The sequence below is a fragment of the Eschrichtius robustus genome, chromosome 2, assembly GCF_028021215.1.
Source record: "Eschrichtius robustus isolate mEscRob2 chromosome 2, mEscRob2.pri, whole genome shotgun sequence".
Classification (NCBI taxonomy): domain Eukaryota; kingdom Metazoa; phylum Chordata; class Mammalia; order Artiodactyla; family Eschrichtiidae; genus Eschrichtius; species Eschrichtius robustus.
The window spans coordinates 49,658,630-49,669,894 of NC_090825.1; positions in this window are offsets into that span (position 1 = coordinate 49,658,630).

Below are 11,265 nucleotides of genomic sequence, written 5' to 3' on the forward strand. Positions count from 1 at the left end.
ATATCAAAGGACAGGATTTTTTTTTCGTTTAGCTTTTCTAAAACTTATGCTTTAGTTCTCTCTGTTTCTTATATCTCAGTGACCTACTGGAGTTCGTTGCACAGCAAATAGGATAACCAAAATACTGTTAGAGACCCTAGGCTCAATAATATAATAGTAATAATAAAATACTTCAAAAATTTTAAGTAAGAACTTAACTCTGTTTGATTCTAGCCTAGTGCTTGTTCTTTCTCCCAATTTAGATGACCCCAGTGTGAGGGAAGAAATGTACCAAGTAGTCTCTATTTCTGGGACTATCTACCCCAATGGAGGAAGGAAAAATACTATCCATTGCACCAAGGCATCAAAACATCCAGAAAATCCTTAAAAGTTATTTTAAAAAATCACCTAAGAAGTGTAGACCTGTATTCTTAGTAGGGACACTAGACTTACGTGAAATTGTTAATCATCTCTGGAATAAGTAAGAGCATGCTAAGTCCACAGTGGCTAATTTTCTCAGTTACAGAGGGTTGGTTTCTTTTTGCTATTCATTCACTTGTGTATTCATTTATCCATTACTTTATTCAGAAAACATGTATGAGGTACTATGGTGGTATAAAGATATTTGAGGCAAAGATTAAATCTCAAGGAGCTTCCTTACTTAGCAAGAGATGGCATACTTTACTGTAAATATATGGTATAAATAATATATATTATAATATGGAAAGTATATCAGAGAAGGATGGTAGGGTTATCGATGAGAAAGGGAATTAGGATTGGGGTTAATAGGCATCCAGGTGGGCATATGCAGTGGACTGTGTGTTTGTGTTCCTCCCAAATATAAATGTTGAATCTTAATCCCAGCATAGTATTTGGAGGTGGGGCCTTTGGGAGGTAATTAGATCATGAGGGTGGGGTCCTCAGGAATGAGATTAGTGACTTTATAAGAAGAGGCCAGAGAACTATCTAGCTCTCTTTCCACCATGTAAGGACAAAGTGAGAAGGCAGCCATCTGTAAACCAGGAAGCAGCACTCATTAAGAACCCAACCATGCTGACACCCTGATCTCAGACTTCCAGCTGCCAGAACGATGAGAAACAAATGCATATTTAAGCCACTCAGTTTAGGGTAACAAATACCTAAAAATGTGAAGTGGAACTGGTAATAGAAGCTGGAAGAGTTTTGGGTTCATTCTAGAAGAAGCTGAGATTGTTGTGAAGGGAATTTGAAAGGTCATTCTGGTGAGAGCTCGGAAAGGATAGAGTAAAGCTATAGAACAAGTTTCCATCTTCTTGGACCTTAGATAAATAATAATGTACAAAATGTTAGTACAAATATGGATGGTAAAGGCCATTCTGATGAGGTCTCAGATGGAAATGAGAAACATGTAATTGCACAATGGAGAAAAGGCAATCCTTGTTATAAAGTGGCAAAGAAATTGGTTGAATTGTGCTCATATTCTAGTATTTTGTGGAAGGTAGAACTTGGGAAAGATGAAATTATATACTTAGCTAGATTTCTATGCAAAGTATTGGAGTGGCTTGATTCCTCCTTTTTATAGTAAAATGTGAGAAGAGAGAGAGAACTTGAAAATGGAATTATTAAGCAAAAAGGATTTGCTTTTTTTTTTTTTTGAAGAAAATTCTCAGCCTCTTCATATTGCAAAAAATGAGAAAGCCTGCTGTAAGAAGAGACATGAGAAAGATGATCTTTCTCTCTATCATGTGACGACACAGTGAGATGTCCTTCTGCAAACCAGGAGGAGAGCTCTCACCAGGAACCAACTGGCCTGCACCTTGGTCTTGGACTTCCCAGACTCCAAAACTGTGAGAAAAAACATGTTTGTTGTTTAAGACACCCAGTTTATGGTATTCTGTTATTGTATGCTGCACAAACTGACTAAGACACTTCTCATCTGTGAGATGAAAGATTGAACAGAGTATTCTCCAAGGCCCTTAGAGCTCTGTGATCTGCCTCTATACCCTGAAGCTTTCTGTTTGAGAAAATGCAGTCAAAGTAAAGGACTTGTTATTAACTCAAATGTGAGTGATTTACACTGAGCAGGGAAAGGATGGAAGTAAAAAGATATTTACAGTAATGTAGCTGCTGTTCTGCTACAGGTCTGCATAGAATCTTATGCAGCCCAGCAGAAGACAAAGTCCAACAAGCCTGGTACATGTGAAGAAGTCTCAAGGGGTGTGGACTTTTTACCAGGAGGAAAAGTAGGGCAAAGGCACTGTTCAGATAGAGACAACAGTATTAAAAATGAACAAAGACAAAAAAAAACATGGCAGAGGTGGGGAGGAACAGGGCATATTTGCAGATTTGTGAGGGTTACAGTTACTCTTGGGGTCCTGGCTAGGTCCCTTCAGCATGCTATACACATTCATGCTGGTGGTTCCTCATTGCCAGAGTTTAAGTTCTGCTTGAAGGCCTTCTCTGGCGAGAGGTGTGTACCTAGCCTGCAGGCTGGAAGTGTCAGGTAGTTAATGCACGCTGGACTTGCCCTTAAAATATGACAGATGGAAGTTAAAGTACAAACACCCCAGGGCCCTTGCCCTTTGGGTGGAATGACTTTGAGGTGTGTTCTACATGGTCACTAAGAGTCTCTGAGGGAATTGTGCACATCTGAGCCCACATGGTAATCACTTATTAGCATACTCTGACTTTCTTCTCTTGACTTTTTCAGTTTCACAGCTCCCTATTGGTGCTTTCTGGCACCACCTTCCAAATTACTTCTCTATCCCATCCAAAGGCCTTCTTCTGGGGGAACCTAACCTATATGAGTGAGTAATATGGTATAACTAGAATTTAGTCATTGTGAGAGTATAGCTGAGAGATTTGCCAGATGTTAAAGGGCTTTGTTTGACATACTGATGACTTTGGACTTTGTAGTGATGAGAAGTTATTGGGAGTTTGTAAGGAGGAGAATGGCATAAGGAGTTTGGTGTTTTAAAAGATAATTCTGGAAATAGTGGAATGCAGGAGTGATTACTTATATCTCTGTTGTGATTAATTTTAGAAATAACAAGGGTCTAAAGAAGATATAAGTGATGACATTGAATAGTCACAGACTTAAGAGACATTGCAGCAGGAGAAATGGTGCATGCGGTAAGTAGCTAGATTTGGGCGGAGGTGCTTGGAGGGTAATACTTGAAAAATTGATGCTTCAATAGGTAATACCATTAGCCAAGACAAAGAACAGAGATGGGCTGGATTTACCTTTGCTTCTGTTTGAAAGTGACACCCTATGTTCATTTGGAAATGTAGACTCTAAGTGGGAACTGACCAGCCTCAGAAGAGCTGATCTTCTGACCAGTAAGGCAGGAACTAAAACTGCCCAACCTTAAAATCAGTACAACTCCCTATTTTTGTTATTAGATAGTAGAGATGTTGGATTAGGGAAGGGGTGCATAAATGTGACAATAAAGGAAGCTGTAGAAGGAGCATAGGAGTCCTTTTTGTTCTTAAGGGGACCACTGGAATGACTGCCTGCTAGGACGTAGAATCCATTTTCTCAGTGGTCCTCAGTGTTTCCCTGTGAGGTAGAGAAATATGAGAATGATGGTAAGTTTGAGAAGAGCAGCTGCTGCCATATGCATTGTACAGATGAAGAAATTGGAGCATGGAAGTGACATGTAGATTTCCTGAGGCCCCAAAATGACTTACTTAATGGTTATAATCAGGACCCCTCTTTTTGAGTGTTAGCTCAGTTTGTTACACATAGTAAGTGACGTAAGAAGGTGCAGATACATGATTGTTCAAAAGAGTAAGACTAGACGGCTTGAAACTGGTAGGAGCATTAGAATAGCAGGAGGGAATAAGGGGCTTGTTCCCTTATTGAAACCTTTCAACATTCATCTAACTCTGATAGATATAGTAGACTGTGCCAGGCTACTAGCAAATTAATTTCATCCAATGGCTCCAGGGCTCCCTTGATAAATAGTTATCCTTTGGCCGTCCATATACTCTCAACCCATTTAAAACTAAGTCTGTGAACCTTGCTGATTGGGTAAACTGAAATCAATAGTGGCCAGAGAGACAGATTCACTGCACGACGGATCAATGTACAACTCTCCATTGCAAATAGATATGGACCACAGACGGATGGAAATCTTTTTCTATCCTGGGGCTAGAGATTTTTTTTTTTACAAATTCTATTACTTTGTAAAATGTGCTACACTCTTTGGCAAACATTTACTCAGGGCCTTCTGGACTATGGTATGTGCACTATTTGCTAAGTGAGCTACAGAGCTAAAGTCCTGTATTCTTTATCACTGCTAACTGGAGCTTGGCACAAGGATACTTGCAATGAGGTATGCTGGTAAGTATGGTGATAGATACCTAGGGTGAAAGGCCTATTTTATGCATTCATCTAGAAATTCCATTTGAGAAATTGAGTGTCAAATTCAAAAACTTCTATGTGAAAAAAAGTTCAAGAGCATTGGCTCAAACCTATGAACATAAACTGCCTACAACTGCAACCTAAAGGAAAAACTGTTTATTCGATAAGCATTTATTGAATGCCTACTGATTTTTAAATCATCATATATGCTACTTCAATAGATACTAAAAGTTCTTCACTAGATACTCTGTTCCTGACTTTGAGGAGTTTCTAGCCTAATTGATTCTTACAACTGTAGAGCTAGTGACTTAGGATACAATGAAATGAATTAAAATGCTTTAGACGTAGTCATCTGAATAATCAATGAGAGAGTATTTATTCTGCTTCACATTTTTTTACTTAGAAAGCATAAGTGACCAATTTTTCTTTTACCATATAGAGTTAACATGGCATTTTTAATTTGTGCTTTTTATCTTTTACATAAAAGTGATGCCCTTCTTGACATTCCAGTTATTATCATAATTCCCCTAATTACCCAGTTATAAATCCCATTGCTTTGCACACAACTTCCTCTTTCTGATACTGTGATATTGCCAATTTTATTCTGTTGCATTAATTGTCACAGTTTATTTGTCATGGATACTGTACATCATTAATTAGATGAAGGGTTTTTTTGGCTTACTTTTCTAGTAATTTGTAGAGGATAAAATCTTGCTCAATAGTCTCTTCCAGTTCTAAACCAAGGGTTTGGACTTCCATAATTGTCTAATCCAAAGGATTTTTTTTCCTCAACATAAACGGTCCTCTAAAGCAGTGGTTATCCTAACTCCTTCTTTCTGGCCGATGAGTTTGAAGGACCAGAGCCCATTTCTTGAACTGTGAAGTCAAATACTACTCACAGAGCAGAAACAGTCTTGTGTAATTATAGTCAGTACCTACATCATTTCGTTAGGAAAATCTCTTCCTAACTTTATAAGAAAATGAGGGATTATGCAAAAGTCAGTGTGTGCTGACATATGGACCCACCTACAGGTATTTTACTAGATGATGGCTTAAGAATTTTGCTCCAGCTTTCAATGGAATAATTCCTTCAGCTCAGCAGTAAAATCTATGAAGGATTTATTTCTTATTATTGGTCACTTTTAATAACACATAAAACTGTGGGCATTTTATGAAAAAAGCCCTTCTAGATTCACTAATACAGGTTTATATTTTAAAGTTTTGATTCTTAAAACTAAGTCATCCTACTTTATTCAATTAGTAAATGGGAGACTCTTGTGTAGAGGCCAGGAGTGCTCACAAAAGAGTAACATGTAAAGTACTGAATATATGAAAATTTATAGATAAATTCATATATGAAGAAAAATTTGTGTTCTTATTTCCCAAGAACTGATAACTGTGGTGTTGTGGAAAAGTACTCTTTAGTAAGTTACTTAACCCACCCCATCTTCTGTTTCTTCAACTGAAAACGAAGAGAATAATTTAAATAGCTACTTCATGGGGTCTTATAAGGAGTAAATAAAGTAAGTCAAATGATGTATTACACAGTGCCAAACTTACAATAATCATTCAATGATGGTCAGTTATTAGCATCACTGTTTTTATTATTTTATTATAATTTTAGCATGCAAGTATATTAGTAGTCCCAGAGTCAATTTTTACTTCTATTACTGCTAACAAATTTTTCTGGAGGGAAGCTTACAGTCATTCATACCTACCTCTGTAGCCCCTTGCACAGCCCAGATTTCTAATACTTGAACACCGTGAAGTGTAATTCCAATCAACTGTGTATTCTCTGCTTTTTCCTAGAAGGTTCAGTCACAAGTTCATTCCATTTGATTGTATATTCGTGGCGCATATTGTGCATGCTATAAAAATGCGTGAGCAATTGTGGCTAAACTTAAAAGAGATTTCAATCTATTGGAAGACTATTGTATTATTAGAAGCAAACATAATGCAAAGCAGAGCACGATCCATGAGGTAAGGGTGGTGCAAAGTGCTTCTGGATGTTCAGAAGAGGGAGCCATCGCATCATTCCATTTACTTTTATTCATAATTTTTTCACTCTCCTTGAGATTACAGTGAAGACATTTAAAAATTTTGACATTTAAAGGGGGTGGAGACATTTAAAAATTTTGAATGTTCTGAGAATAATTTCTTAGATAAAATACTTAAGTAAGACTATATTACTCTGCTATAAAGCAGCTGTAACTGGAATTAGTTCAAACTGGCAATATTATTTTATATGAATTTATTATAAATTAAATGGTAACATTGGCAGAATTATCCAGGAAAACCTCTCTTCCCATTAGTGTCATTTTCCCTGATTTTTCCCATAAATTTATGTCATTCCCATAGGTCATGCTAGCTGCTCTTGATCTGTACCACCATGTGTAAAATAGATAGCTAGTGGGAAGCTCCTGTATAGCACAGGGAGCTCAGCTTGGTGCTCTGTGATGACCTAGAGGGGTGAGATAGGGAGGGTGGGAGGGGATATGGGGATATATGTATACATATAGCTGATTCACTTTGTTTTATCGCAGAAACTAACACAAAATTGTAAAGCAATTATACTCCAATAAAAAAAAAAAAAGAAAACATGTTAGAAGTGAGGTGGTGTGTGGGTGGGTCCTTTAATAGTTTAGATTTCAAAAGGTGGAGCTAGAGCTGGGATGGACATTTCAGGGAGAGAGAAGAGTGTAAGAAAAGTGAAAAGTGGACAGGGTGACAGAAATGGTACAGGAAGTTTGTGGTTCAATTTTGGCCTGGAGGGAGAGAGTTGGGAGCATGCGGATAAAAAGGTAGATGAGAGAGCAAATACGAGAAATTCTTAAGTGCTGAGAAATCTGTACTTTATCCAGCAAGTAATAGGGAGTTACTGAAAGAGTAAGAAAGATCCGTGATCAACCAGAACAGTGAGATGGAGAGACCAACGAGATAGCTTTGCTTTGTTTTTTGATGTGGACCATTTTTAAAGTCTTTATTGAATTTGTTACAATATTGCTACTGTTTTACATTTTGGTTTTTTGGCCGCGAGGCTTGTGGGATCTTAGCTCCCCAACCAGGGATTGAACCCACGCCCCCTGCACTGGAAAGCCAAGTCTTAACCACTGGACCCCCAGGGCAGTCCCCTCAAAATTATCCAGGAAACCCCTCTTCCCAGTAATGTCATTTTCCCTGAGACAGCTTTGGAGGCATTTGAGGCCATCTATGCAGGATGCATAAAAGTACTGAGAAAAGGTACTACCAAGAAGGATGTGATGGCCAAGGGTTCAGGAGGGCCAAGTAAACTCATTATATGAAGAAGACAAAGAAGAGGTAGAGCCCAAGGATTTGATCCTTCCTTCAGGACTGGAAGAAAATCAAAGATATTATCATAACTAGGGAGATCTCAAAACATACCACCTTACGATATTTGCACTTCCCTTTGCCTGGAATGTTCTTCTTCCAGATACTCATGCAGTTCACTCCCTTACCTACTTTGAACGTTTTTCTTTAAAAGTCACCTTCTCAAGGAGGCCTATTCTAAGCACCCTATTTAAAATTAGCTGATATTATATCCCCTCCACCCCCCACTATTGCCCAGCATTCCTTTTTCTTAGTTTCTTAATTAGTTCTACTTTTTCTTTTTCCCACAAAACTTATCACCTTTAACATACTAAATAACTTATTTATTCATTATATTTACTGTTTGGTTCTCTTTCGCTTCCCCCAATGTTTTATTCCTGGATGTATCCCAGACACCTATGTTACAGACCTGGGCCCCTGGAATCTTTAATCAATAGATATTGATAAGAGGCCAAATGAGAGTTTCAGGCAAGGCTCTACTGGTGCTCGTGCTGCAGCACAAGGAGCGAAAGCAAGAAACAGATGCCCCTGCTAGCTCTCAGAAAGGAGCTGCTTGGATCCTTATATGGGGTAACAACAGGGGGCGGATCTATGGGTTGGGCAGGAGGTGTAGCTTAGGTGGTCTGTCCACCCCTCTGGTGGTGCCCCATGCAAGAATCATGTGCAGCGCCCTACTTTTGCTCCTGGCACCTCAGAAATGGCGGTGTGTTGTGGCCTTTTTGTATCCTATTGCTCATAATTGCCCCAACTTGTGCATGCATGCAGTTATTTATAGTCAATTATAGTTTCTCTGTATCCCATTGCTCAAGGAGCCTTTTGTCCAGGTGCAAGCACTCCCAGGTCCCAGCCTACCTTGCCTAGAAGAAGACATAGTAGGAGCTCAAAAAATATTTATCAAATGCACAGAGTACTGTATAAGAGTTTTTTAGAAGATATACTTTAACAAAATAGCTATTTTTAGGTCAAGGTTGTTTGTGTTTGAATATATGTTTGTAGATGTTTTGGAGATTCTTGAATACCACTTGTTCATTAGGGCATCTAAATGGTTTTCCTTACAATCTTAATTATACTATTTCAAAAATAAAGGTAAAATTTGCTTAGGAAATGTAAAATATAACTTATTTATGTTTAAATGTCTATGTTCCTAATTAGCAAATTAGGAACATACAAATTACTGGTATATTATCATAAGGAGAATAATATTTGCGAATGAAGAAGAGAATACCAGTTTGTGATATCCCAAATGATATTCTTTCATTCCAGAAAATGAAGTTTTCACTCTCTGGTGAGTGAGCATATGAAAAATGGACTTTGCTGTGACAGCTTCTGGAGATACAAAATTCAGGTCTAAAAGATGCTATCTTTAAGAGTCCTCACTAGACTCTAGGGGCCAATTCCTGCAAAGTATCCTTAGTATAACCCCTCAGAAAAATGCAGATCAAGAGCTGCTGGCATGACCTATAGGAATGACATAAATTTATGGGAAAATGACATTACTGGGAGGAGAGGCTTTTCCTGAATAATCCTGCCAATGTTACCATTTAATTTATAATAAATTCATATAAAATAATATTGCCAGCTTGAACTAATTCCAGTTACAGCTGCTTTATAGGGGAATAATGTGGTATTTTATCTAAGAAATTATTCTCAGAGCATGCAAAAATTTTAAATGTCTCTCCTTGAGCTTCATTGTAATCTCAAGGAGAGTGAAAAAATTATGAATAAAAGTAAATGAAATGATGTTTACAGTTTGAAAATGATATATCATTTTTGGAATTAAGACTTCATGGGATACCATGAAGCAGAAAGGTCCAGGCCTTTTCTAGAGGACTTGGATTTTAAAGTGAGTAAAAATCCAGCAGACTGATGTCTAAACTGAGTATCTTTATTTCTCTCTCCTGTTCCTAACTCTTCTTTGACTTCTTATTTCCTTTGGCTCTCTGACACCCCAATGGAAGTAAATTACTGATGAATAAATTAAATATATTGAGGAAAGCTGTAATGGATTAATAGATAAACAAAATAGAGTGTACCTATATTTACCCATAAAAAGAAACAGAATACTGATTCATGCTGCATAAGGATGAACCTTAAAATCATTAATCTAAGAGAAAGAAGTCACATTAAAAAAGTCACATAGCCTCACATATTGGATGATTCCATTTGTATATTATGTCCAAAATAGGCAAACCCATAGAGGCAGGAAACAGATCAGTGGTGGCCAGTGGTGAAGGGGAGGGAGGAATGAGGAATGACTGCTAATGGGTACAGACACTCTCTGAGTGTTGGAAATGTTCTTAGTTGGATACATAGTGGTGATAGTTGCACAACTTTGAGAATATACTAAAAACCACAGAATTGTACATTTAAAAAATGTATTCTTCAGATGTTGGGTGAATTGTTATGTCAATTCAGTAAATTTGATAGTATTATTCCAAGTCTTCTACATCTCTATTAGTTTCTTGTTTTCTATATACCTATTAGATTCTTTTCATGTGTACATGTTACATTCTTTTAAAAACCTCATGGGTATAGCTATATCTCCTTGGCTCTGTTGGTTTTTGCTTTACATATTTGGATACTCTTCTTTTAGGTGAGTGTATACGTATTTAGGATTGTTGTGTCTTCTTGATGAATTGACCATCTTTATCTCAGAAAGAAAACTACACAATGGCACATCTTAATCAAGTTGTCAAAAACTTGTGCCAAAGAAAAAATGAAATATCAAAAGCAGCCAATACTGATAAAGAACTTTAAGAATGTTCAGACGTTTTGTCAGAAATTATGCAGTCCCTCTTTATCTCCGGCAATACTTCTTATCTTTGTCTATTTTGTCAGATATTAATGTAGCCACTCTGGCTTTCCTATTCACGTTTACATGTTTTATCATTTTCTATCTCTGTTTTTATATTTAAAATGCACCTCTTGTATATAGCTGGGCTTTGCTTTTTAAACCAATTTGACAATCTCTGCCTTTTTACATTTTATATAATAACATTTTTTATAATTTTATATAATTTATATTTCATATAATTAAAATTTTATGTGATTTTCAATAGAGTTGGATTTGCCTCTATTCTCTTGCTATTTGTTCCCTTTTTTTTGTTGTTTGTTTCCTTTTCCTTGTTTGTGGCTTTCTTTTGGATTAACTGAGTATTTTTTATGGATTTCATTTTACTTCCACAATTGAGCTTATTAGTTTTATGTCTTTTATTTTATTATAAGTTGCCGTACGGAAGTAGTGCTTCAAGTTTTTGATTAAAAAAACCTTGAAATAGGAAAAAAAAAATGTTTTATATTTACCAGTATATTTACCACTTCCGATGGTCCTCATTCCTTTGCACGGATTAGGGTTGGTGCACTATGGCCTTCCACATGATTTCGTAAATAAAGTTTTCTTGCAATTCCACCACATTCATTCATTTACATATTGTATATGGCTGCTTTTGTGCTGAAAAGGCAGAGTTGAGTACTTACAAGAGAATCCTGTAAAGCCTAAAGTATTACTATTTACTGACACTATATGGGAAATGTTTGCTGACCCCTGATGTAGGTTCAAGCTTTCACCAGATGCCATTTTCCTTTTGTCTGAA